At 44.5% G+C, this 24,102-nt stretch overlaps 1 long non-coding RNA gene across 1 annotated transcript; it reads left to right on the top strand.

Annotated features, from left to right (window-relative positions):
- The first annotated feature begins 13,742 nt into the window (after positions 1–13,742).
- On the top strand, positions 13,743–22,404 carry LOC126519138 (uncharacterized). Its single transcript, XR_007596534.3, has 4 exons — positions 13,743–14,912; positions 15,903–16,007; positions 18,678–18,822; positions 21,573–22,404. It is a non-coding gene; the product is annotated as an uncharacterized lncRNA (long non-coding RNA).
- Positions 22,405–24,102: the final 1,698 nt, after the last annotated feature.

Genomic DNA, 24,102 nt, shown 5'->3' with positions numbered 1-24,102 from the left:
CCTATAAGATCCACAGATTAGAAAGCAATGTATGTGTTCAACAAATAAATAGAAAACAAAATACAGCCTCACGAAGTTTTGCTCACATCCATTTAGCACTTAGCAGCCGAGAAAGTAAGCATAACAGGGAAATTAGTTCCTTCTAAACGTGAAACTGGGAACCGCTATAAGTATTACTGTACATATAGTGTAAAAATGCGCAGCCATGCGCTGCTAGAGCAGACATAAATAGATCGTTCACTACCAATTTGTTCTTTTGTACAAAACGGTACAATAAGGACAGAGTATCACCGTTTTTACAAAATATGGTAATTGCTGATGGCGCAGACTAAATAGGTATAAGAACTCTTGACATCACTAAATTAGAAGGCATGCTTAAGTATAATGCTATTATGGGCCAGGAGAAAAGAATGCCAATCATCTGTATGAAGTACAGCTCATTTGTGCTTTGTGTATTGTTCTCTGTGACCCCAATATGCGCTCCGCATTCTTTTCACCTGGATAGTTAGTAATACATACTCACATGCCTACAGCGCGGAAATCTACGAAGTACGAATCACAAGGCATCAACAAAAGCACCAAAGTCCATCTAAAGTTGACATTCAGTTTGGAAAATGAAATGAAATTCACGGATCACTTATATTTTCCAGTTTCACTTCGCACAAAAAAGACGACAGCACGCGAAAGCTACGATTTGCACTTCGAATGCATGATTCCGCTGCAGCAGGACAGCGCCAGGTTGTGGGACAGTAAAAGCATTTGACCCAAATAGGCACAGCATCGGCCCTAATATGTGGACCAGACTAAAGACGTCCCTGAAGTCAGAAGATTGTCAACAGGAACTGAGAAAGCAGCGAAGTCGTGAACAAAAGCACCGGAAGTAGAACGCTACTCTAAAAAAGCTGCGAAGGTCTTATAGTGTTATTGGTTAAAGTATTGCAGGCCGGAAAGTAGTTGTGTATTCGAACAAATAACAAACATCTTAAACAATAAAGCTTTACACAGTGTTGTGCACGGCTGCTTTCAAGCTAACGTTCTCCGGGTTGGTGGCAATGGAAGGAGCCAGGTGTTGCCAATCTAGAAGTCTTTTTGTAACAAAGGGACGCTGGTACAGCTTTATCTGTCAAGATGGTCACCAGCTTTTGCGTTACGATAAAAACGGGATGACATGCACGACAGACGTGTCTGAAGCAGTGCGTTGAGAGTAGAACTGACTAATTTTGTGAAAAAAGACGCAATCTTGCACATCTCAGCCGGGATGAGAGCTGAAGTACGTTTCATAGATGTAACACTTGTGTAACAAGAATAATTAGAGGGCGCGTGAGCAATTTGTATGCTGTGTAAATGCGAGTGCATTACCTGTGGCTGAGTGTGTTGGTGATATGTGTCGCTGAGTTTAGTGCTGCGGCCATGTGTTCCTGAGTTCAGTGCAGCTGCGTTATGTTTTCGAGTGCAATGTTGAGCAAAACTAGAACAACGTAAAACCGGGAGCCGGTTTTACCGTCTTCTCGTATCGCTCATCGTCTTGAATTTCCATCTCCCGCCTTCTCAGTGTTTAATCTTTCTGCTTATGAGGTAGCAAGAACGCAAGAAGACAAGCCGGCCATACACACATTGCGTGCACGTAATACTTTTGCGGAAACCAGCAAAATGAAGAGAGTAGTGTATAGAGAGTAATGAATTCGACTTCGCCCTGCCATCTGCCAGCTGCCTGGTTAACTCAGATGGTAGAGCGGCTGCACCGGAAAGGCGGTGGTCCCGGGTTGGAATCCCGGACTAAGACGAATTTTTCTTCAAATGCGAGGCTTTTTCTTTTGACAAACCCGTATGGGTTTCGTTTTAGCAATTTGCTACGTTCGGGTGGATGTCTTATTTTCCTTTTATTGATTACTCTCTCCCCCTTGCGGGTTTTGCGCAGAACTATTACGTCAAACTCTTGCCTTTTCTTCGAGTTGTTCATAAATTCGACTTTGCCCTGCCGTCTGCTAGCCGCCTGGTTAGCTCAGATGCTAGAGCGACTGCCCCGCAAAGGCGTTTGTCCCGGGTTCAAATCGTCGACAAGGACGACTTTTTCTTCAACTGCGAGGCTTTTTCTTTCGAGGAACGCGTATGGGTTACCCTTGTAGCAGTTCGCTACGTTTCGGTGGATGTCTCATATTACCTTTACATTGGGTTGAGTGTTCTGCCCTGCGGCGGTTGCAGCTAGCGCTGCTCCGTCAACCGAGGAGAAGGGGGACCATCGACCCCGAAGGTGGGCGCAGCCGAGGCTGCCTCAACCTCCCAGGTCCCTTCCAGCGCTGGCAACGGCCGGCGCAGCCAAATCCCCCAGGGAGCCCCATCGACCTCCGGGCTGGTGGGCACAGGGGTCTTGCCCTCCAAGGCGGGACTCTCCCTGGTAACTTCTCGCTCGCAAGAGCACGTGTCCGGCGCCTCACATGAGGCAATGGACACTACACCTATCCTGAAGGCGCACCAAGCGCCTAAGGAGCGGTGAGGCTCCCTCGACTGCTTCAAAAAGGGCGAAACCCCGGTTACAGGGCCTCGAAAGAGCTCTGTAATCTAAGGCATCACTTCCGTTTCCGTACACACAGCACTAATTTACTTTAAATATGGATACACAAATTATTCAATGGAACATCAGAGGTGTCCTTAGAAACCTTGATGATTTGCAAGAACTCATCCACAAACACAATCCAAAAGTGCTGTGTTTACAGGAAACACACTTAAAAGCAAAACACACAAACTTTCTTCGACAGCACGTTACTTTTCGCAAAGATCGCGATGATGCTGTTGCATCATCGGGCGGTGTCGCCATTGTAATTCAAAAAAGCATAGCGTGTCAACGTTTATAGCTACGAACGGCCCTCGAAGCAGTGGCGTTTCGAGTTGTCCTGCAAAACAAACTCATCACTATTTGTTCGCTTTACATACCCCCACATTTCAAATAAACAAACCTGAATTTCCGTCTTTCATAGATAAATTGCCGGAACCGTATGTTGTTCTTGGCGATTTCAATGCACACAGCAGCTTGTGGGGATACTGTCGTATCGATGCGCGAGGTCGTCTCGTTGAACAGTTCCTTTATTCTTCTGGAGCGTGCCTTCTCAATAAGAAAGAACCCACATATTACTCTTTTGCAAACAGATCCTTTTCGTCAATAGATCTTCGTATAGTTTCCGCGTCTATACTGCCCGAACTCAAATGGGAAGTTACGAGCAATCCTTACGGGAGCGATCACTTCCCCGTACTGCTGAGAACATCTAAAGAAAATGAATTTCCCCCACAAGCTCCTAGGTGGAAGATAAATACAGCCGATTGGGAGAAATTTCGAACTCTATCTAGCATCTCATGGGCTGCTATATCTTCTTTAGAAATTGATGCGGCTGTGGAGTATTTTACAGCGTTCATAATAGATGCCGCATCTAAATGCATATCTGAAGGAAGTGGCTTGGCATGCGGACGGCGTGTGCCGTGGTGGAACAACGAATGTAGGATTGCTCGTAAGAAACAGAACAAAGCGTGGGGGCTGCTACGAGCTTCCCCCACTGCAGAGAATCTTATCAACTTTAAGAAAGTAAAATCTCAAGGCAGGAGAACCCGTAGGTAGGCCAGAAGAGAAAGTTGGCAGAACCTTTTATCGAGTAATAACTCGTTTACAGATGAGGCCAAAGTCTGGAACAGGGTAAAGAGAATTAGAGGTCGACCAACGTACTCACTCCCTCTAGTAAACACACAGGGTGATACACTACAAGATCAGGCAGACTCACTTGGGGAGCATTTTGAGAACGTGTCAAGCCCAACAAATTATACACAATCCTTTCTCAAATACAAAGAAACAGAAGAACGTAAGCCATTTACAAGAAAAGGTCGAGAGAATGAGCCTTACAACCGTCCCTTTAGCATTGCCGAGCTAAGAGCTGCCTTGATCACATGCAAGAGCTCTGCACCAGGACCTGACAGAATTATGTACGACATAATTAAGAACGTACACACTGATACACAACTGACTTTACTTCCACTTTTTAACACTATTTGGGCTGCTGGATATCTTCCACTTGCATGGAGAGAAGCGATTGTGATTCCCATTCTGAAGCAAGGTAAAGATCCTTCGTTGGCGTCAAGTTACCGCCCGATAGCCCTCACAAGTTGCATTTGTAAGCTGTTTGAGAAAATGATCAATCGGCGACTCATACATTTCCTGGAATTAAACCAAATGCTTGATCCCTTTCAGTGTGGCTTCAGGGAAGGGCGGTCCACAATTGATCACCTCGTGCGCATTGAGGGAAACATTCGCGACGCCTTTCTACATAAGCAATATTTCCTATCCGTGTTCCTCGATATGGAGAAGGCGTACGACACAACGTGGCGCTACGGAATCTTGAGAGACTTGTCGGGCATGGGCATCCGTGGCAATATGCTCGCCCTAATAGAAAGTTATTTGTCCAACCGCACCTTCCGAGTAAAAGTCGGTAATGCACTGTCACGTCCTTTTACGCAGGAAACCGGTGTACCCCAGGGAGGTGTGCTCAGCTGCACTCTTTTTATTGTTAAGATGAACACACTACGTGCTTCACTGCCACCGGCCATTTTTTATTCCGTATACGTCGACGATTTACAAATAGGCTTTAAATCCTGCAACCTCGCAGTATGCGAGAGACAGGTACAGCAGGGCCTGAACAAGGTTTCCAAGTGGGCTGACGAAAACGGATTTAAGATCAACCCCCACAAAAGCTCTTGTGTTCTTTTTACTAGAAAGAGAGGCCTGGTTCCCGATCCTTGTGTTCAACTGTGTGGACATCAAATACCCATAAACAAAGAACACAAATTTTTAGGTATTATACTAGACTGCAAGCTTACTTTTATACAGCACATTAAATATCTTAAAGAAAAATGTCTAAGGACAATGAACTTACTTAAAATTCTATCCCACTCAACATGGGGTAGCGACAGGAAGTGTCTGATGAATGTTTATAAGAGCCTAATTCGATCACGATTGGACTATGGTGCCGTCGTATACAACTCTGCCGCTCCGAGCGCACTAAAGATCCTAGATCCTATCCACCATCTAGGTATCCGCTTAGCCACTGGTGCTTTCAGAACAAGCCCGATTGAAAGCTTATACGCGGAATCAAATGAATGGTCGCTCCATCTACAGAGAACTTACATCAGCCTTACATATTTCCTAAAGATACACTCCAATCGTCAACATCCATGTTTTAACACTGTTAACGATATGACCTGCTCTACACTATTCCATAATCGTCCTTCTGTAAGAAAGCCTTTCTCACTTCGAGTGAAGGAGCTTAGTGATCAGATACATGTCCCACTCCTCGAGCTTCGCCTAATGCATCCAACCAAGGTGTTACCGCCTTGGGAGTGGCAGGTCGTAGAATGTGACATATCCTTTTTAGAAATAACAAAACACGCACCAGAGATCGAAATACGAACTCATTTCCTGGAACTCCAGCACAAGCACTCCTGCGCAGAGTTCTACACAGACGCTTCGAAGTCTAATGCCGGGGTGTCGTATGCTGCTGTCGGCCCATCCTTCTCAGAATCCGATGTACTACACCCGGAAACAAGTATATTTACTGCCGAGGCTTACGCATTACTGTCTGCCGTGAAACATATAAGAAAATCAAAACTCCAAAAGTCAGCGATATACACAGACTCCCTAAGTGTCGTGAAGGGCCTGATGTCACTTTATACACACAAAAATCCAGTACTTAATGAACTATATTCCGTCTTGTGTAAAGCGTACAGATCTAACCAGCATATCATTATATGCTGGGTGCCTGGCCATAGGAGCATCGAGGGTAACGCTCTGGAGGACGAGATGGCCACGTCAATCGCATCGCAAGCTGTTAACCCTACCGCTGCGGTGCCTGTCACAGATCTGAGACCTTTCTTGCGAAGGAGATTGCGAGACCACTGGCAACGCATGTGGGACGCGGAAACGGATAATAAGCTCCACCTGATAAAACCGCAGTTAGGATTCTGGCCCCCTACTACAAAATCGCGCCGAACAGATGTCCTATTCTGTCGTCTCAGAATAGGACACACGTTTGGCACCCATAATTTTCTACTCACCGGAAGTGAGCCTCCAACCTGTGGTAGATGCGGGCAGAGGCTGACCGTACTCCACGTCCTCCTGGAGTGTCGGGAAGCCGAATCTGAGAGAAAGAGACATTTTTCATTAGCATACCGACAGCACATTCCTCTTCATCCTGCAATGCTCCTTGGTCCAGAACCGCTTTTTAATACAGACACAGTGCTACATTATATTAGAGATGTGGTCTTACATGTTATTAGTCCCATGAATTCGTAGCGCCTCCTCTCTCGAGAGGATGCCACTGCGATAACTGTTTTGAATAGCACATGCCTCCAGGCCCTTGTGCTTCAAGGGCTCTAAGGAGGTAGTAGTGCTCTGGCATTTCTTATAATCTGATATATTTTACCTATCGCATCATTCTTTTTATATGCATCTATATGTTCATAGTACAAGTCATACGTCATCGCCATAATTTTATTACACATATTTTACGCACTTTAGAGCGTATATTTTAAGGCCCCTTTACAGCCACGTCACACCAATTTCATAGCAATCATAGTTACACTGCACACCCACTACCACAGACATGGCGCTCTTTGGCCATACCTGGTCCTTGCGCCATAAAACATCAAATATCATCATCATCGCTTGCCCGAGTCTGTCCGGGTTGCATTCATCAGGTGCCCAGTGCGCCCATACATCCCTAACCCTAGGAGATGTTTCAAATGCCAAAGGTATGGCCATGGCAGCAACACATGTAGAGGCAAGGAGACCTGTGCGAAATGCACCGAAACCGAACACAATACTGACAACTGCCAAGCAAGTGAAACAAAGTGTGCAAATTGCAACGGTCCACATGCAGCATACTCACGAACCTGTGAAGTATTCAAAAAAGAAAAACAAATAATCAATCTGAAAGTACGAGAAAACATATCTTACCCTGAGGCAAGGAAAAAGTTCAGTCACGAGACATCCAGGTCATATGTTGACGCCGTGCGCCGGGGGGCCGAGCGGCGTCTGGTGACAGTGGGCACACAGTACACCATTGTTGATGTGTGCCTGCCCCGTCCCCCACCCGAACGGCACTCCGGTGTCGGCACCATTGACATCCCGGAGGTTCACCTGACGGCGGCCTCTGGCACAACCAAAGTTAGTGGGAGTGGCGACACACCACTCCAACTTCAGGCCACTGCCCAGGCAGGGCCATCCACAACTCTGACAGGTGCAGCCAAGGCTGCCATACTATCACAGAGAAAAGGCTCGCTGGCCCCTGAGCCGGTAGGCCGCAGGGCTTCCCCCCATAGGGAGAAGCCACAAATCCGTACCCCCGCGGGTTCCCCGCGGAAACCCATCACCTCGCTGGAGGCGATGGATATAAGCAGTAGCCCGCCTCCGCAGCAGCGGCGGCGCAACTCCCTTGATCACAAAAAGGGAGGAAAAACTCCAATAACGGGCCCCACAAAACCGGTAGCATAGGTTTTTGAAATACTTTCGTCAAATTTATTAGGTATGGCGTTCCTAATTCACTGGAACTGTCGAGGCATATTAAAAAACTACGGCGACATAAAAGATATCCTTGCTGTATATTCCCCGGTTGTTTTGTGTCTCCAGGAGACAAACTTGCGATAAAAACATAAAAATATTTTAAGTAAATACAAAGTCTTTCGTCACGACCGAGAGCAAGCAAATAGGCTCTCTGGAGGTACTGCCATAGTTGTTCAAAGTAGTGTGGCTACTCGTGAAATCAAGCTTCAGACTGCACTTGAAGCCGTTGCAGTATCTGTAGTACACTTTAAAACAATTACAGTATGCTCCGTATATATCCAACCAAACCTGATAGTAACGCTCCATGACTTAGAAGACCTTTTAAAACAATTACCAGAGCCATATCTGTTAGTCGGCGATTTTAATGCTCACTCCAATTTGTGGGGAAGCGAACAAACGGACACTAGAGGCCGTATTTTAGATTTTATTCTCTGCAATAATATATACCTGCTCAACAGGGGCAAACACACATACTGCTCTCCAAGCTCCGGAAAATGGAGCTGCATAGATTTGTCTCTTACATCGCCTTCTGTTTTTAATGCTTTTAAATGGGATGTCTTGGACAACCCGTATGGTAGCGATCATTTACCTGTTTTTATCAACCTAACATCATCTCCGCAAATCATTCCTACAAAACCACGACGTTGGATGCTCCATTTGGCCGACTGGGCGCTGTTTCGAGAAAGTGCCAGCTTAGAAAAAATAGATCCACATCATTTAGGTATAGATGAACTTAACGAAACTGTCACAAACCGCATTATTTCTGCCGCGCTCCTGGCCATACCTCAATCTTCTGGAGTGGTGAAACAAAACCACAAAACCTGGTATACAAAAGAATGTAGGTTAGCAAAAAAGAAACAGAACAAAGCGTGGGGAAACTTTCGAAGGTACCCCACGCAGAAAAATCTCATAGACTTTAAAAAGGCAAGAGCACAAGCCCGATATATCCGCCGTAGAACCGAAAAGACTTCGTGGCAAAATTACGTGACTTCCATAAATAGTTGGCCCTTGCGCCACAAAACATCAAACATTCATTCATTCCATAAATAGCTCAACCACATCAAAAGAAATGTCGGAGAAGGTACGTAAGCTAGATGGTAAATTCTCCCCTTTCACACTTCCCCTTCTAACAGCCCCTGGTGCACAGACAAATATCGAAGAACAGGCAGACATATTAGGTGAATATTTTTCTGGCAGTTACCAGCTCCTCAAACTACACAGAATCATTTCTTACGTACAAAAACAGAGCCGAGAAACAAAGACTCCCTACAAGTGGATATACAAATGAACCATATAATAAATTATTCACAGTTCAAGAAATCAACAGTCTTATGCTGGTAAACAGACTGCACCCGGCCCTGACGGAATACACTATCAAATGCTGTCCCACCTCTCTGAACCTGCCGTAGAGGCACTCTTAAGTTTTTTAATAAGGTTTGGGTATCGGGTAAACTACCCGAAGCCTGGAAGAAGGCCATCATCGTTCTATTTTTAAAGTCCGAAAAACCACCAACCTCTCCCAGTAGTTACAGGCCCATAGCGCTCACCAGCTGCCTCGCAAAATCCTTTGAAAGTATCGTGAATATGAGATTAACCTTTGTGCTAGAAGCCCGTGAGCTACTCGATGTCCATCAGTGCGGTTTCAAAAAGGCATGCTCCACAACAGACCACCTGGTTCGTCTTGAAAATACTATTCGTGAAGCCTTTATACACAAACAACAATGTCTTGCTGTATTTTTCGATCTAGAGAAATCTTATGACACAACCTGGAGGTACGGAATTCTTCACGATTTGGCTGAACTTCGTATTCGGGGCAGGATGCTGAACTGCCTAAAAGTCTTCCTGTCAAACCGTTCGTTCCATTTACGCCTCGGTTCGACCCTGTCGAGAATTTTCATTCAAGAAAATGGAGTGCCCCAAGGGAGTGTTTTAAGCACGACCATCTTTGTTGTTAAAATGAATTCAATCGGTAAAATAATTCCAAGGTCAATTATGTATTCAATCTATGTCGACGATCTTCAGATAGCTTGCACGTCCTCAAACATAGCAACATGCGAAAGACAAGTGCAGTTAACAATAAATAAACTTTCAAAGTGGGCTGACCAAAATGGTTTCCGGTTCTCCCCACAGGAAACAGTGGCCATCCTTTTCTCACTAAAACGTGTCCTACTGACAGATCCTATACTACACCTGAACGAAGCAGAATTGCCGGTAAAAAATGAACACAAATTTCTGGGCATAACTTTTGACAGAAAACTGACCTTCTTGCCACACATAAAGGACCTTAAGAAGAAAACCTCCCAATCATTAAACAGATTAAAGGTGCTTTCACATAAACGCTGGGGGGCTGATAGGACCTGCCTTTTACACATCTACCGCAGTATAGTTCGCTCTTGCCTCGATTATGGTTGCATAGTATACAACTCAGCTCGACAGTCCTACCTGAAGCAATTAAATCCAGTTCATAACTCAGGTCTGCGCCTTGCAAATGGGGCATACAAGACATCACCCATAAATAGCCTATATGTCGAATGTAACGAACCAGCCCTCGCAGATAGAAGAGCCATGCTCACATGCACATATGTCCTAAAAACCCGTTCACTACCAAAACCTCTCTGCTACTCCATAGTTACGAAGTGCCCGTCTAAGCAGCTTTTTAACAACAAACCGAATGCGACGAGACCCCTTATTCTCAGATTTGAAGAAATTTGCCAGGAATTAGGTATTCTAGAAACACTGCCTGATGTTGCCCAGAGACCCGAACCACTACCACCTTGGCACACCTTTCCCAGTGTAGGTGAGTACACACTGACACATTTTCATAAAAGCAAACTCCACGTGAACATATAATACAAGAATTTTTGGCGCTAGACGAAAAGTACAAAGGACACACAGCATTTTATACTGACGGTTCTAAAACATCACTTTACGTCGGAAGTGCTGTAGTGCAAGATAAATGGGAAAAGGTAGTCAGGTTGCCTCAGTGCACGTCAATTTTCTCAGCCGTATGTCATGCCATTTCGGTGGCTGTATCAAAAATAGTCGAGATGAACATTTAAAACAGCATTATATACACGGACTCGCTGAGTGCAATAACAGCACTGAAAGCCAGAAACGTAAGGGAACCTTTAATGGGAAATATAATTCATAACATAATAACCGCTCAAACACAAGGACACGAAATTAAGCTCTGTTGGATACCAAGCCATCACTGAATTAGAAGCAACGAGAGAGCTGACGCGTGCGCCGCTCAAGCCTGCTATAAGGAGGTCAGTACTGTAAATATACTCTATACAGATTGCATGAAGTTAGTGAAAAACAAGCTGAAAGAAAAATGGCAGTGTACATGGAATAGCGAAGAAAATAACAAACTACATTTAGTAAAACCTATTCTAGGAGAATGGCGATCATGCAGGCATCAGGAACGTTTTATAGAAGTAATTTTATGCCGCCTGCGCATCGGACACACACACCTAACACATAACTTTCTACTGACAAAACAAGAGAAACCCTTATGTGAGAAATGTGGAGATGAACGCACTGTAAATCACATTTTATTCTCGTGCACACAACTCGAACGGCTAAGGAAAAGATATTTTACTGTATTTTACAATGAACGCATTCCATTTCATCCCAGTCTGCTTTTAGGAGATAACCCACTTGTAGGAACTTCATCTCTTTTTAGTTTTTTGAAAGACGCAGCGATCCTAAACGAAATATAATATATCACAGAACTACTAATTCTAAAAATTATTACCTAGTTTTTTCACGCATCTTATGATGCACCTCACCCATTTTCTCAGTCCTGAGAAGAAGGCTGAGGTCTTCATTTGGTCTGTTGGGCTCCTCAGAGTCCTTGTCCGGACAAGGACTTTCGCTGAGGATACCCAATTTTAGAAATAAATTATACCATGTGTTTGGCGCATGATAGCCTCAGTTGCTTATGCGCCATAAAACCCAATACAATACAATACAATAATACAGACACAGTCCTAGGTTTCATCAGAGATGTGGTCTTGCATATTGTTAGTCCCGTGCATTCGTAGCGCCTCCTCTCTCGAGAGGATGCCACTGCGATAATTAATTTTCATAGCACATGCCTCCAGGCCCTTGTGTTTCAAGGGCTCTAAGGAGGCAGTAGTGCTCTAGCATTTCTTGTAATCTGAGATATTTTACCTATCGTATCATTCTTTTTATATGCATCTAAATGTTCATAGTACAAGTCATACGTCATCGCCATAATTTTATTTTACAGATTTTACGCACTTTAGAGCGTATATTTTAAGGCCTCTTTAGAGCCACCTCACACTAATTCCATAATAATCATAAGTACACTGCAAACTCATTAGCACAGACATGGCGCTCTTTGGCCATACCTGGCCCTTGCGCCATAATACCCCATACATCAATCATCATTGATGAAACTACTTTTCAGCACGGTGACACCTGTTTGCCGAGCGACGACTTTATTTTCCGAGCGGCACCATGGTGTTCACAATGCACTTCTTCATTGGGTTCGTAGGCGGATTGCACCTCATACTCTGGGGGGTTGTCGTAGTCGTCGTCCGATGGGTACCCCAGCGCGTTGCATCTTATTCGCTGTCGTTCAGCATAGGCTCGGCGGCGCCGCCTGCGTTTCCAAATTGATCGACAGTAGCATGGCATTGTGATCGGAGTACTATGTCGGGGCATACCTTACTTCGTGCAGTGAGCATGCATGTTCTCGAACGCCAAGTGGAATTCAGTGCCTCGTGAAGTAGTGACTCCCTATTGGAAAATCCTATTTAAATTCAAACTGGGTTATACAGGTTTAAACTGGTTTTAACAGGGACCTGTTTAGCAACAAACAGGTATAAACAGGACCAGTTTACACACGAACAGGTTTGAACGGGGTCCCGTTTGGCATGCAAACAGGTATAAACTGGACCAGTTTACACACGAACAGGTCTGAACGGGGTCCCGTTTGGCATGCAAACAGGTATAAACTGGACCAGTTCACACATGAACAGGGCTGAGCGGGGTCCCGTTTGGCATGCAAGCAGGTATAGGCACGACCAGTTCAAGCAGAAATGGGTCTTAACAGGGGCCCTGTTTGCAACTAAACTGGCTTATACTGGACACAGTGGCACCATATAGGGTCGCCTGTTTGGCACAAAAGCTGGTTTATTCTGGAGCTTTGTGGCAACCATACTGGATGGTATCATGCATACGAGTTTAATGCTTGAATAGAACTGGGGAGGAACTTTTTATTGTTCGACATCCTGACAATTTAGCCCCTAGTGCTAAATTGGGGCCATTATCAAGCTCTACAGAAATTGCGTGACCACCTCGGAACATTCACAGACCAAACTGCGATATGCTAGCTGCGAATTTCAAACCGATTCCCGGTCCTGCCCAGTTGAAAAAGACACAGGAATTCCTGCTGCAACTACAGCAATTTCTGTTGTACGACAGAAGTTCCTAACGTTTCTGAAGTTGCGACAGACATTTCTGACGTTACGACAGCGATTCTGACGTCGCAACAGAAACATTCGGTCGCGACGGCCAAGAGTTCTGAAGTCGCAACAGAAGCACTTTCCGTCGCGGCCCTTTAAAATGTCAGCTTCGCATCGGTGGTGTACACTGTACTTTTTTTCTTGCGCGGTATTCAATCGTGCTTCTTTGGAGCCGGCAGTACTGATAGCACCGACACCGGCATTAAAGTCGACGTTGCCAATTGTTATAATTGTGCCGTGACGACGCGGCACCAGCAACGCCCTACCGGCCTCCTCAAAATCGGCCGCAGATCAAAATCATACCATCTGCGGGAATGGCTGCGTATCCGCTTTGTTTTATTTGGTAAGATGGGGCACACAGGCCTGTGGACTTACATGTGCGGTTACACTGACACATTAGTTAATTTCCTAGAAATATTGCACAAGCATATGCGAAGCGGGAAAGAAGTTTTGGATTGTTCCACAAAGTTGCGTGAAAAGCTGTCTCGCTCGGGTCTCATTAATCTGGTACAGCGCTGCCGTGAGAAGCCAGTATTCTGTCGAGATTAAGACTCACCCACGAGTGTTTATGTAGCTATATTGTATTGAACACACGAATTATATGCGAGCTCAAAAGTGTAAAGAGCAAGAGAGAACTGTCGAAATTAGCAGTAACAACCCTCAGTGTCCCCGGTCACCGTTGTCTGTTTCTGAATTTCGTATGAAATATGGATATCGTTACAGCAAAATCGATGGTCTAGCACTCCACGATGTACCTGTCGATGGTAACAACACTTTTGCTCATCTAGAGATGCGGCAGTTGACGCGGTGAAGTGAAAGCGCATCGTGGCTTTTAAAATGCAAATGTAAACAGCAACCCAGACAGCAATTTACACTGTTGACATAGCTTCAACCTACACCAGCAGTGATGTTCGGCGTGGTGCAGTGGAAAGATGCTTGTCTCGGAACCGTCAGGTCCAAAGTACGAATCCTAGGCAAAAGGCATTTTTTTTCTACTTTTATTTTTTTATTTTATTTCGTATTAATAATTTTACATAACCTTAAAATGACCTCTGTCAATTTTTAATCAAATATTGATCAGGAACTACACAATTTTCGACTACAGGGAACAGAACTACAGAGAACAGAACGACAGTCACAACGTCCCAAAATACGACAGACTGAAAATTTGCTGTTGTGTTTTTCAAGTGGGTGAGACGTCTATACGGCGTATGCGCAGATTGCTGTCCTCTCTATTAAAAGCAACGTTGCTGAAACACGTCGTACAAGACGCTGTACGACTCGCATAACATCGAAATACAACGCCGTCACCATCCATGAGATCACCGAAAGCACGGTCGCTTTCGGTGGCGGCCTACAGATGGCAGCACAGGTAGCGCCGGTAAAGTTACAGGTGATATTATTTTGCCGTCCTCAGTTGTCGCCACATGTGAGTGCTTGCTGCATTGACGCCGTCCGATGTAGTTGTTTAATCGTGTGTACGCTGTGCCGAGAGAAATTGTGGTGCATTTTGTATGCATTGAGAATCACAAAACCCCTGGGACCGCGTAATGTAGCCCGCAGTATCCTTCGTGTGGTGCGCCGATGTCGAAGATATGACCCTTCGCGCTTCCTTTGTTCCGGGCTCATGAACAGGATCTCCTCCTCTGGCACTGTCGCATCGTATCGCGCTGTACGGAAGAATTTGGTGAAAGTTGTGCTCTTACGTCCTGTAGTTGATCCGCAATTCAACAGTGTGTGCGCCGGAAGGACCGTTGGTGCAGTCGATGCCGCGGCACCTGTGACGCTAAAAGGAGCGTTTTCCGAGTACGCCTAGAAAGGTAAGTCCGGCGCTTGCGCGCATTCTTCCTGTCTATGGTTCGTGAAGTGTGCGTTGTTGTACGTATCGCAAGATCCGTACAACAACCGGATCCGGATTTGTAAAGCAGCAAGAATTATAAATGTGCTTTTCAAATGGTTGTTCTTCATGTCGCAGTGCACATTTAGCAAAAAGTTCCATGGAAATTGCCCTAAAACGTATTCATGTTACCAACAGCTCTATCTGTGGTTTACTTACTTTCACCTATGAAGCACGCTAGCGCGGGTGGTTCTTTGATCTAAATGGGCACAAAAATTCAAGCAAAGAAAGTTACTGTTTGTGTACATAATTTTTCATTAAGAAATGGTATAGTCATTTCTAGAAGTAGTACGTCGATGTGTCGTCGTCACAGCTAACAGCTGCGCGAGATAGCACCCGATTTCTTCGTCGACGCATGGCCAGATTTTTAGCTTGTATGGAAATTCTTCTGTTTATAGTGTGTCGTCAGATGACGTGTATTAGTGTCCTGTGTGTTTTCGTGTACTTGTAAAGGATTCCGATCTAGCAGAGAAGCCGAAATTACATAAGCAATGTTTCTTTTTAATCGAAAAATCTTTCTCTTTTCTGTATTGTCTCTCCAGAAATGAGGTGGTCTGTTGTAATTTTAAGCGCATCGTCCTTTGGGAGCAGTGCTTTGTTGCGCCGCATAGACAAGTTAGGTTTTGGAACGCTTTTCATGTCCTAAGGAATTTTTTGATAGTACAATTCACATTTCACGTTATACAGCTGTACGTTTGTGTGAACCTTTTCATAGTAGATTCATGTTCTCTACAGTTCGATTTACGTGTTGTTTAACCGCCTGTGATGTTACAATCAGATATTTGCACAACCAGTTGCAGCTTCATGTAACTGGTTGTATGAGACTTTTTTCAAAATATGACGTGATCTTTTTATATCACAAGTTTGCAGTTTCAGCAGGGATTACAATAAACAAGTATTTATTATTGTTTAGGGATGGCAAGATTTTGTGAACCAGAGGCACCTCCACATATGCACCTGCGGCACTTCTGCAGCCTCAACAGCACGGAAAAGTACCCGATGTGCATGCTGTGACAAGGTGTGTGCAAAGCAGTTGCTGCCACTTACAAGAGCTGCAGATTTTGTTGGTATCATCCATGTTTGGAAACTCCTGAATTTTTCGTGGGTTTACAAATGTGGGCTCATTTTACAATTTTATTAATGTCATTTTAGAAAGACAATGAAGTTGTGTTGGTTAAGAGGTTTTAAAGCTGTTGAGAGATTGACGGTATGACATTGTTAAAATGCATGTAAAAAATTAATTATAATGGTACTTGTACTGCTTTATTATTAGCGATGCAATATCTCTAACGAGAACATCAGAGGGGCACGTGCTTTTAGGAAGTTTAGTCAGATAAATTCCTGAAGCAGCGTAAAGCTCTGTAATCTAAAAAAAAATGTTGTCAGTTACTGGTTTCAAGTTCGCTGCTGCTTTTCGTGCTGCACGACAAGTTAAATAATGGTTGATAATGTGTGTGTGACGTAATAGTTCTGTGCAAACACACGAGGTGGAGAGAAGTAATTAATAAAGGGAAAATCAGACATCCACCCGCTCGTACCATTTGCAACAAAGGAAACCTGTATGTGTTCCTCAAAAGGAAAGCCGCACCGTTGAAGAAAAATTCGTCCTGGTCCGGGACTCGAACCCGGGACTACCGCCTTCCCGAGGCAGCCACTCTACCATCTGAGATAACCAGCTGGCTAGCACATGGCAGGGCGAAGTCGAATTACTTGACAACGCGAAGCAAAAGCAAGGGTTTGACATAATATTTTTTTCTCCTTTATTAATTACTTCTCTACACCTTTCGCATTTCCGCAGAACTATTACGTCAGACCCTTGCCTTTGCTTCATGTTGTCGACAAATTCGACTTGGCCCGGCCATCTGCTAGCCGCCTGGTTATCTTAGATGGTAAAGCGGCTGTCCCGGAAAGGTGGTGGTCCCGGGTTTGAGTCCCAGACCTGGACGGTTTCTTTTTTTCAATTGTGAGGCTTTCCTTTCGAGGAATCCGTACGGGTTTCTTTTGTAGCAATTGCTACGAGCGGGTAGATGTGCGATTTTCCCTTTATTAATAATGTGTGTGTGTATGCAACAATGGGGGTGCTGAGAGCAAGCTTTAAAATAATGTGTGCTATGTCCCCAACAAAGAATTTAGTGTCTGCAGCATTTTTACAAAATATTATGTTCACAGGTTGGCAGGTATGACATAATGTACAACAATAATGTACAACACTTTTGCTGTAGATGCATTTTCATAACGTCCATTTTCTGTCTACTTGAATCATATATTTAGAATTTGGCCCACCTTCAGTTTGATCAAGTTACATAGGTAGCCCCCTCTGAGTTAAATATAATTAGGAGCTATTGTAGATATGCATGATATACCTACTCACTGTATTGTGACAGATATTTTTAGGGACTGTGTTGTGAGGCATGATTTACCTGTATGTCTTGCTGCAGCTTGCCCGACAAAAGCATAAATGCTTTGCCCACCTTTATTATTATGCTTTCATGTAGACTTCTAACATCTGTGCCCACATAGACTCCATGTTCTTAATTACATTTTTCTAAGTATTCACTGTTGTGCATTACATTATTGTGTTACATTACTGTGCATTACATGTTTTTCTTTGTTTTATTTTGGAGGGGGTATTCATTTCTATAATAGTACAGAGAATAGGAGTTCAAAACAAAAAGCCACGAAAGGTGGCTTAAAAGTGTATGAAGCTTGGAATTCTACATTCCATCCCCTAAAGCGCTACCAGTAGTAAAATATTCCTAATTGTCTTTTTTAGAAGCTAGCTGCCAGATACATAGTCCCATTAGGAGAGTATGTTATTTTTTCTTCTTTGGTCTGACTTGTTTTGTTGAATGTTCTCCTTGTTCAGAATTTGTTTTCTTGCCACCTCATGCAATACTCCAACTGGAGCCTATGAGCTATGTGTATAATAAATAAGTAAATTCCTAAAGCATGCAACAAACCATGCAGCATAGCATTTAAATGTTGCCAGTTTATAATGCTTCTTAAGTGCAGCGCATCATGGAGCTTGAGGCTGATCTCTTCAGATGTAAAACAAATTGCAGGGTATGAAAATGTGGTCCTACAAACTGCTGGTTACGCATGTCAGTCAGCCTGTTGCAGTGGTCACAAGTGAGAATGTAACCAGAAGCTGGGCGTGCTCGGCCATTTTGCATATGGCACAGGATAAAGCTTCACTTCTGCCATTGCTTCTCTTATAATAATGGCCTCCGAGTATACATGCCGAGTTATGCTTCTGGGGACACCTATTAGTTAACCTTATCAGGTAATACCATTAGCCTTATGGGTGCTATAATGTTGCAGTGCCAGCAGGATGGCCAGCATTACAACACATTAAAATTATTGTACAAGTCATGCAATGGTATCAGGATTGGCCCACCAAGTGACAACCTTTAATTACACTATACCTGGGATCAGCTCACTCAGTCAGGGAGACATCCATGCATAAGGGGAGGGGTATGGCAAATAGAGGGCGTTCGATTAATCTTTCTCACATAGATAGCTGATACATATAATCTTTCTTAAATTGGATGCTTTGTTGCTCAAAGTGAAGTTACTTATGGGCATAGTGTCAGCATTTCGATACTATTTATGCTTAACGAAAGTTGCTTTGTTCAGTGTCACTTTTTATATTGTTTCGCTTGTGATTCTAAGCTCACTTTTTTTATAGCTGCTGTAGGTATGGCTGAACCTGGAGAAGAAGTGTAAGCTGACCATGCTATGTTGCTGATCTGCGCTGATCTCCACATCCAAGTTGGTCCCGCGACAGTTGGGCACCATTGTGCCTTGCTTCATTGACAAGGTGATATAATATGGTGAGCTTGTACTTCAATATCGGTATTGAAAATTATGTTAAGGAAAAAAGACAAGGATTGGTCTTTATGATAGATACACTCATGTTCTTTCTTTAAGGTGTTCTTTTGACACTGTTCTGCATGGACAAATTTTTAGAGAATTATAACAGTCCTTTATTGCAAAGTGCCATGGCGCTAGTTTATGCGTTAAACTAGCACTCTTTCACCAAAAAAAGCCTTATTTAGCACACAATTCACAAGGAAAGGAAGGAGGCAACAGGACAGAGTGCTACTAACAGTTCAGTATTATTGCTCGCACAGTGATGTTGTGCAAAAGGTGAAAGGGGGAGAATAGATCTGAATACATGCTGTTCGCACAGAAACATGGTGAGCGTGGCACTTGTTTTACAATGATAAGAAGCAGGCTCACTGTCTAGTAATTCTCTGCATGGGGAGCTAGCGCTAGGTTCCTCGTCATACATATAAGAAAAGCCTCAGATATCTCTCCAGCGCTTTTGTCTTTATATTTTGTCACGATCAAGCAGCTTTCAAACATAGGTGCATGTGCGCCGAGAGCAGTGCACTACCACTGCTAACTGACCTATGCATCAAGTTTGCTTGGTCACGCTGCCAGTCATTTATACATTGGCCGGTTTATCCGATGTAGCCTCTACTGCACGAAATAGTATGTGATAGACACTGCACCTGTGTACTGTACGTGCTTTGTTACATGATTTTTTTTTTTCAGGGATAGTGATGCAGGCCTTTTCATTATTTACATGCCTACACAACAAACCAAGCCAGCATGAGGCAACAGTTCTCGGCACGAAACAAGCTTGATTCGTTAGTTTTCGTTCATTGGTGCGATCACACTAAGGCAGACAAGCTTGTAGGCTGTGCTTCTGCAATTTGTACAGCACACTGACAGCACTGGTGTGGGCCTCATCTGTGGGCTGACTTATGGCACCTTCTACAGCGCAGACCACTTGTGTTGGGCGAGGCACCAATGTTGACGTTTGTTCCCTTGTGCAAAACAGCAGTCCTAGGTTTTGAGTAGTTGTAGGAAGACAAGGTAAACACAACTTCCATGGCTTGAGTGGGCTCATTTCTCTTGGGGCATCTAGCTTTTTTTCTTGCAACTGTGCAGAGGTGCTTCCCTAGAGTCTGTGTGAAAATGGCATAGAGTTGTGCATTCGGGAACTCCTGAACAATGATCTGCTATAGTTAGGGCTTTGCGAAAATGCACTGTCTACCAATTGGTAGAAGGTGCATTATTCAGCCACTGATTTCCTGTTGGCATGCTTGCACTCGTGCTGTCAGTAATTTCTTGGCTTGCCGAATTATCTTGAGGCCCCACGCTGATGATGCTACCGATGTCGTCATGTGCAGACCTTTCAGGATGAGGTTTTTTGCTTTGCAAATGTTGTTGAAAGGTAGGTGGTGCTTACAGGTAGCTATTCTAGATATTAGTGGAATGAATTGGCCCATCTTGCTTCATCAAACATCGTCACGCCGACATCAGTTGCACAAACAAAAAACCTGGCCTACTCGCAGCGTCGTGCACGAAGAAACAAACAAATCAGCTGCTGGATTGTCTTGACATGGCATACTAAGCTGAGACCGGAACTGCTGTAGCTACAAACCAGGCAGAGACGATGATGATGAGCAGGGATTTGCAGTAGCGCCACTTCGTGGGGCAGCAAGGAGGCTCCGTTCAAAACAAAAATGTCGTTCAGCAAGTAGAACCATGTAACGGTCAGAGTCGGTGCATGGTGCTCTCAATCAAGTTGGCTCAAGGAGTGTCCGAAAAATCAGACGAGAGGTTGCAAGGCGACCGAACTTTCGGAAGTTGTTATACATTATGGTCCATGGGGAGAATGGCGGTGCCGTGAAGCAGACCGAGTAATCAAGTCCGAATTTTCGGAGTCCGGAAAATCAGTCGGCGACTGTACCTATACCTATGTGTCTATGTATACCTAGGTGCAACAGTGTTTGCTATGATCTGTGCAAGAATTGCTGTTGCCCGTAGATGCCCAACATGTCGGGTGTCAAGTTGTAAAATACCTTGCAAAAGTGATCTACGGAAAAATACCGCTTCTGCTATATTTCGCTTTTGCAAGAAATTTTGCGGCTGCTGGCACCTACCTTAAAAGGCTTTATATGGTCTTCGCATGGCCAGGGCCTTCTACTTTTGTGAGTTTGCTTATCTCGAAATTTATCCCGGTTTTTATAACTTCAAGTTGGCGGGATCCCTAGTCTCCTTTAACGTGTACCCAATAGACCTTACATAGGGGTTTTGGCATTTCCCTGCCATCTAAATGCAGCCATTGTGGCCGGGATTCAATCCCACGCCCTCTGCCTGAGCAGCGCAATGTCAAAGCCAGTACACTACGGTATTTTGCTGGCAGAAGGGTTTAGTTTCTGAATAATTTATTATCTCAACCTGTCGGTGTTGTTTTTAAAGGTATTTCATGTTTGTATTCTGTTGCTTCAATACTAGTAATTATTGCTAATCAAACGATGTGTCCATCTTTTTCCTATAACACTTGCTTCAATCGCCTGCTAATTATGACAGCTTATTCTCCCACAGTACTCCATGTTCCCTTGAAACATAGGCATTGCATGAAACCACATATTTTTCAATAAGATTTATTCATTATCTCCTATGACCGGAATGCTGAACCTTTCTTATCTGTGGGAACATAGGCGAATTTGCCCATGTGCCAACCTGTTGCATGAGTCAAGATAAATTATTGGCTTTACTTTTTCAGGTGCCCTGCTCGCTCTCACCCAAGCAACCCACTTCAGCGGCCTTCTCTCGGCAGACTGGATGCATCGAAATACCGTTAGAAGGTCCAATAAACAGTGCTTGGGACATTTATGACATGCTTTTTTTTAGGCCGGATGACTTCAGGCTTAATGAAAGCTCAAGTTGGTGTACAGAAATACCTACGTAAAGTATACTTGTCTTTTTCACTTACAAGTACATGCCAATACTTTGCCTGACATTTTTCACCCCAAAATTACGCTTTACTGTGGATTTGTGAACAAACCATTACAACAAAAAGCACTGCATTAAAACGAGTACAAGTAATCGAACAAATACTAAATCTGCAAGAATTACATTTGCATACTAGTAGTAAATATGAAAATGAGGTACAGTCTTCTTCAGGGTGCATTTTCTTGTAGGTCATACATAGAGAACGTACTCGTGGGTCATACAAAACTTGTTCATGATGTATCACATCAGTGTTGGTAGTGCTAATCAATTTATGCCGAAAATTGTGTTTATCTTCGTATCAAGCAATGTACCAGGCAAACCTACATGTGAAAGTGGCATTCTTGTTGCAAACATAATGCAGATCTACTTCTCTTCAATGCTGATCGCAAATACACAAATGTACAAAATAGGTTTAAGAGTAAATTATATTAAGCAACATCAATCCATTCTGAAAGGACCAGGTATGAATGCAGCAAAATATAGGTCTGAACAGGGGCAAACAGGTCTGGGTTAGATAGGACGGGATTAAACGGGTCAGGATTAAACAGGATTTAAACGGGTCAGGATCAAACAGGATTTAAACGGGTCAGGTTTAAACAGGAATAAACAGCATTTAAACAGGTCAGGACTGAACAGGATCAAACGGGGTCCCGTTCCATAACCCTATTTGATGAAACCCGTTTGAAAACAAATAGGATTTTCTAGTAGGGCTGCGTCTATTGGAGAGGCGAGTACGTACACGAACGCTGCCGAGACCATTTGAGACAGATTTGGTGCCACGGGCACGCACAGCCACAAGTCCCGTTTCGACGAACTCTACAACACACATCTATCCGTCTCCAGTGAAACAGTCAGCGTGCAGTAGCTGGATTCGCACGTCACGTAGCGTTGCGATCGTCTCCTACCTCGTCAGCAGTGATCTGGCGCCTCCGGCCACGCTTTGCTGCATCGCCTGATGATGTATAGACGCGAGCGATTCAATTTCGGACGACGAAGTCTCCATAGCGCCGACAGTGGCGCCATTCATATCATGCGCCATCTAGTGAACCGCCCGCCAGGCCGAGCCCGACCACGTCCACATCCTCGAGGATGTTGAACACTGTGGCCTGTCGCAACGGTGATGCAGTGGTTAGCGCGTTCGGGTACGGAGCGATAGCAGCAGCGGTGGGGCAGCGGATGGAATCCTTACCGTGGTGACGTTTCTTTCAACAACGGAACTGTTCTTGGTCGATCCCGTGCCGTCGTGCAGCTTGATGTCACGCTGGTCACGTGACCTGGTAGCGAGAGGCGAGAGTGACACAGGCAGCTGCGCCGCGCCGAGAATGGGGCGAGTGAGTGAAGCAGCCAATGAGCGTATGCGAAAAGTAGGTCAGTGAGAGGCTCGATGCGGTATGAACAAAAGCCGGCACTTCTTCCTCCGAATTCGTGCTTCCAGAATGGCCAAGCCTGTTTATATTCCCTAGGAAAAAGCCGCCCGTCGTGAGCGCCTTCCGAAGTTTGCGCGGGAACGGGCCTGCCGTCGCCCGCTGCGGAAGAGTTTCCGTTGTCGTCGTCGGGAATTTCAACATCAACATTTTGCGGCAGAACTGGATTGTAGAGTACATGCATGCGGAGTTTGGATTAACATGGTTCAGCAGTGCGAGGGGCACGCAACCAACTAAGATTTGAGCCACCTAAGTTGACTTGGTCGTCGCGAAGGTAACTGATCTGCAACCGATAGCTGTGCCGCTCGCTCTATACGTCAGTGATCACAAAGCCGTGATCGCGCGGTGTGCGCTACGACAACGGCGTCAGGAGAAAGAACTGTCAAAACACGCTGCAATGGCGAGGCAAGACCAAGTAACGCAAAGGAACGTCCCGACGACGAATGAGCTACAACGCACACTTTAAAAGGCTATATGGCCAGTGTTCCAATCCGTGAAAACGCAAAGAACAGCTCCGCTGTTCTCACAGTTTTGACAGAGTGGAACTGGCCGTAAGTCTTTATTTAGCGATCGCGTAATTTGTGTGCCGTTTTTCCACCACGGCTTCCAGGTGATGGCGGGGTCACACAACGGGCCAAGTAATGCTATCGCAGTAATATAAAACGGTAAACCCAGTTTTTAACACCTGCAAATAAGTTCAGGTAATGTAGTCTCAGAAGAATCCCACATATCCTAAGCGTACTCAATTTGCACAAGGTTAGTTTAAGTTATCATGAGGCAGTTTTAACCTGACAGCGCAGGAATCCAAGTGCACGATACAAAGCAATCAAGATGTATTGACGCATATCACGTAACCTGTTCGATGATATAAAACGT

This window comes from Dermacentor andersoni, chromosome 10 (assembly GCF_023375885.2).
Source record: "Dermacentor andersoni chromosome 10, qqDerAnde1_hic_scaffold, whole genome shotgun sequence".
Lineage (NCBI taxonomy): Eukaryota > Metazoa > Arthropoda > Arachnida > Ixodida > Ixodidae > Dermacentor > Dermacentor andersoni.
The sequence above is the reverse complement of the archived record's forward strand: the minus strand, read 5'-3'. Positions and strand labels throughout refer to the sequence as shown.